Raw genomic sequence first — 5,444 nt, forward strand, 5'->3', positions numbered from 1 at the left:
GGATCAAGCCCCACATTGGGCTCCTTGCTCAGTAGGGAGACTGCTTCTCTCTCTCCCTCTGCCTGACACTCCCCCTGCTTGTGCTCTCCCTCTTGTACTTTCTCTCTCTCTCTGCAAGTGGATAAATAAAATCTTAAAAAAAAAAAAAAAAAAACTACAGAGAACTAACTAATGGTTACCAGAGGAGAGATGGGTAGGGATGATGGGTGAAATAAGTGAAGGAACTTAAAGAGTACCCTTACGATAAGCACCAAGTAATGTATAGTGTTATTAAATCACTATATTTACACGTAAAACTAATATAATGCTGTATGTTAACTACAATAGAGTTAAAATAAAATAAAATAGAAAGTCAAAAAGCAAGTGAACTATGACAGACAATCCTGTAACTGATACATCAACATTTTTAACTAATTTTTATGACATATACATATCAATCTCATTTTATATGAATTAGCTAAACATAGATTAATATTTTATATATGCATACATTTATATTTTATATATATTATATATATTATATTATATCATATTATATTTTATTATATTATATCAATCAATAAGAAACAACTGAGGTAACTGAGATCTATCCCCATGGGGCTTTCCTGTAGACCCATGTCACTGAAAATGCCTCATCGAGTAATGATGTGGTTTTGCTTTCCTAACAGAATTATTTTTTAGGTCTGTGGGAAAGAACTATAAGACAGAGTTATAAAACTATGAAAGGCCAAATGGTTAAATATTTTGACCTAAGCTATTGGCATATCCCACAGTCTGTACTATACTTGGGAATGATAAATGGGAAGCGACTATGATTTGACCCTAAAAGTGGCCCTAAAGTAAATCACTTGAAGAGATTAGATCTCAAGGATTCCAGGTGGGTAAATGTTTGAAGTATGTCATCAGTATGTCCATAGTCAAGTGGAAATAAAAGAAGCCCAACTAAAATAATTATTGACTGAGCACAACACAACTATGAATTAAGCATAGGTTCTTTTCAAAAGACCCATATGGAAGATAAAACCTGAGTCAAGCTTTAGAGGAACTGCTCTGAACTTGATGGGCCATGGAAGGAAACACAACATATAAAATTCCTTAAATAAAAATGTACTGACTTTAAATAATTTTCCGTAATGTTACATATAATTTTGAAAAATGGTTTACATTGTAGAAAAAGAAAAAGCAATAGTAATCTACCATCCAATTAAAAATGACCCAAAACAAGTAAAAAATAAAAACAATTTGCAGACAAGATACAGATGTTCAAAAGCACATACAGAATATTATTCCTATGAATAAGTTCAGTTAATAAAATAACAAGACGTCAATTTTTTTTAAGATTTTATTTATTTATTTGACAGAGACCACAAGTAGGCAGAGAGGCAGGCAGAGAGAGAAGAGGAAGCAGGCTCCATGTCAAGCAGAGAGCCCAATACGGGGCTCAATCCCAGGACCCTGGGATCATGACCTGACCCAAAGGCAGAGGCTTTAACCCACTGAGCCACCCAGGTCCCCACAAGATGTCAATTTTTGACCATCACCCTAAGTCAGAAAATATCAAGGGCTTGCAATTTTATCCTACTTGCAAGGTAGTAACTTACCTTACAACAATATTATACACATTCTGACAGAAGAATATTTTAACACCCTCTAAAAACAAAAAGGTGCTCTGATCAGCTAATACATGTATGAAATCTGTTTGGTGTTTATGTTCCAGCATATGTATCAGTCTCTTAGAAGTTTGGTTAGTATGACTCAGTTGCCAAATGTATGATCAACTCTGAATATTGATTAATTGCTACAGTAAAACCCTTGAACGTTCAAGTCTAGGAACAGAATGAGGATCCATAGTGATTAAATCAAGGTATGGTCAACCTGCTGGACAGCAGTCTTTCCCAAAGACATCTATCTCTCTGACTCCTTGCACACTTTCATCAAACCGAAACATTTCCATCTGTTTCTCTCTTGAGATCATTTTCAACCCCTGTCATTATCATAGTCATTTTCAGTTTGTTAGTACCTGTTAAAATGTATCATCCAAACTTGAACACCCCACTACAGATGGAATCTGAATAGCATAGAACATAGCATACATACTGGACCCTATTGGTGCATGAATGTACCCTAAATATGAACTGGCTTTTTTTTTGCTGTACTTGGAGAACCTTCTCAAGCTTATCTTTAACCCTAATTCCCAGGTCTTTTTCACATGTGGAAAGAATCAGATGAGAGCTTGCATTGTGGAATCAGACTTCCTATGTTTGAATTCTTGCTCTGCCGAATGTAATGTTGGGAAAATTAATGACTCTAAACCTTAATTTTCCTACCTGTAAAATAGGAGCGATAATAAAAATACCTATCTCAAAGTATTGTTGTGAGGATTAGGTAAGTCACCTCTAAAGAAATACTTGGTACAGGTTGGAGGCAAGATGGTGGAGGAGTAGCAGACTGAGATGACATCAAGTCGCAGGAGTTCAGCTAGGTAGTTATCAAACCATTTCAAACACCTACATACCCAACAGGAGATCAAAAAGAAAAAAAAAAAGCAGCAATTCTAGGAACAGAAAATCAACCACTTTCTGAAAGGTAGGATGTGCAGAGAAGTGAATCCAAAGCGATGGGAAGATAAATCGTAGGGGGAAGGGCTGGCTCCCAACAAGCAGTGGAGCAACGGAGCACAAAATCAGAACTTTCAGAAGTCTGCTCCATGGAGGGATGTCGCTCCAGAGGCCAAGCAGGGGCCCTTGTGGGGACAGTGTGGTCTCAGGTCCCACAGAGTCACAGAAAGACCGGGGATGTCTGAGTGTGGCAGAGCTCCCAGGCATTGAAGTGGGGAAGCCGGCTGCATAGACAGAGCCGAGGAGTCAGTTCTCAGCTCAAGGTTACCTTAAACCGTGATCCGTGGCACAGGCAGGCCACCGCTCTTCGAGAAAGGACCCCAAAATGGCAGATCCAGGGAGACTCACCTCTCTCCTCCAGAGAAGCATGCCACAGAAATCTGCTGTGTTTGGAGATTCCAAATGGGGCTCTGTGCCAGAGACAAAAAAGCTCAGTCACAGGCCAGGTGAGCTCAGAGCACAGCCGAAGACCAGGGAGACAGGAGTGATTGACCAATTTTCTCTGAGGGCACACTGAGGAATGGGGCCCTGAGCTCTTGGATCCACCAGGCCAGAGATTGGGAGGCTGTCATTTTCATTCCCGTCCTCCAGAGCTCTATGGAAAGCATTCAGGGAACAAAAGCTCTGAGAGCAAACCAGACCAGATTAATTAGCACAGCCTCTAGCTAGGTTGGTGAAATTCTGCCTCCGGCAAAGGCATTTGAGAATCACTGCAACAGGCTCCTGCCCCGAAAGATCAGCAAGAACATCCAGCCAAGACTAGGCTTACCGATCAAGAACAGCAGAACTTCAGTGCTAGGGGAAAGCAATGAATGGAATTCATGACTTTCTCCCCAGGATCCTTTAGTCTTGCAAAATTAAATTTTTTTTTTATTATTTTAAGTTTCTTATTTTTTTAACTTTCTTCCTTCCTTTTTTAATGTTTTTTAACTAGTTTATCTTAACAGTACCTTTCTATTAAAAAAATCTTTTTAAACCTTCATTATTATAGTCATATTTTTTCCTTCATTGTATTTAACCTTATTTTTTGTATACATTTAGGATTTTTTTTTTTTTCTAAAAAATTTTGGGATACAATTTCTTCTAATAGATCACAATATACCCTAAATCTAGCACAGGGTTTTGTTCTAGTCTCCAGCCTGAGCATATTCTCTCCACTTTTTGTTTTCTTTCTTTTTCCAACCAACTTATCAATTGCTTTTTTAGATTTTTTTTTTAATTTTCATCTTTATATATATGTTTTTCTTTCTTTAAAATTTTGGGAGGTAGTTTCTTCTAAGAGACCAAAATACAGGGGTATTTGGGTGGCTCAGTTGGTTAAGGGGCTGCCTTCGGCTAGGGTCATGATCCCAGATCCAGGGATTGAGCCCCACATCAGGCTCCCTGATCAGCAGAGAGCCTTCTTCCCCCTTTCCCCTCTGCTTGCCACTCTGCCTACTTGTGCTTTTTATCTCTCTGTTGAAAAAATAATAAAAATATTTTTTAAAAAAGAGAGAGAGAGAGACCAAAATACACCCAAAATCAAGTGGGTGGCTCTGTTCTATTCACCAGTCTAATATATACATACTTTTTTTTTCTTCTTACCCATTTCTTCTCCCCCAATTTGGAATCTCTTCTGACTTGGTTAGCACACATTTTTCTGGGGTCTTTGTTGCCCTTTTAGTATTTTATTCTCTCTTCCTATATTCTTATCTGGATAAAATGACAAGGCAGAAAAACTCACCACAAAAAAAAAAAAAAAAAAAAAAAGAACAAGAGGCAGTACCGACAGCTAGGGACCAAACCAATACAGACATTGGTAATATGTCAGATCTAGAGTTCAGAATGACAATTCTCATGGTGCTAGCTGGGCTCAAAAAAGGCATGGAAGATATTAGAGAAACCCTGTCTGGAGAAATAAAATCCCTCTCTGGAGAAATAAAAGAATAAAGTCAAACCAAGCTGAAATCAAAAAAGCTATTGATGAGGTGCATTCAAAAATGGAAACTCCTGGGGTGCCTGGGTGGCTCAGTGGGTTAAAGCCTCTGCCTTCAGCTCAGGTCATGATCCCAGCGTCCTGGGATCGAGCCCCATGTTGGGATCTCTTCTCAGCAGGGAACCTGCTTCCCTTCCTCTCTCTCTGCCTGTCTCTCTGCCTACCTGTGATCTGTCTGTCAAATAAATAAATCTTAAAAAAATAAAAAAAGGAAGCTCTTACTGCTAGGATAAATGAGGCAGAAGAGAGAATTAGTGATATAGAAGACCAAATGACAGAGAATAAAGAAGGTGAGCAAAAGAGAGACAAACAAATACTGGACCACAAGGGGAGAATTCGAGAGATAAGTGATACCATAAGATGAAGCAATATTAGAATAATAGGGATTCCAGAAGAAGAAAGAGAGAGGTGGGAAGAAGTTATATTGGAGCAAATTATAATAGAGAACTTCCCTAATATGGCAAAGGGAACAAGCAACAAAATCCAGGAGGCACAGAGAACCCCCTCAAAATCAATAAAAATGGTCCACACCCTGTCATCAAATAGTAAAACAAGGCTTGGTGACAAAGAGAAAATCCTGAAAGCAGCCCGGGAAAAGAAGTCTGTAACATACAATGGTAAAAATATTAGATTGGCAGCAGACTTATCCACAGAGACCTGGCAGGCCACAAAGAACTGCCATGATATATTCAGAGCACTAAATGCAGCCAAGAATACCATATCCATCTAGGCTATCATTGAAAATAGAAGGAGAGATAAAAAGCTTTCGAGACAAATAAAAACTAAAAGAATTTGCAAACACCAAACCAGCCCTACAGGAAATATTGAAAGGGGTCCTCTAAGCAAAGAGA

General features: G+C 38.6%; 1 non-coding gene across 1 annotated transcript; it reads left to right on the forward strand.

Annotated features, from left to right (window-relative positions):
• Positions 1-578: 578 nt before the first annotated feature.
• On the forward strand, positions 579-709 carry LOC116877524. The gene has a single exon (XR_004384663.1). It is a non-coding gene; the product is annotated as a small nucleolar RNA SNORA18 (small nucleolar RNA).
• The last annotated feature ends 4,735 nt before the right edge of the window (positions 710-5,444 follow it).

This window comes from Lontra canadensis, unplaced genomic scaffold, assembly GCF_010015895.1.
Source record: "Lontra canadensis isolate GAN:19392208 unplaced genomic scaffold, GSC_riverotter_1.0 scaffold52, whole genome shotgun sequence".
NCBI lineage: Eukaryota > Metazoa > Chordata > Mammalia > Carnivora > Mustelidae > Lontra > Lontra canadensis.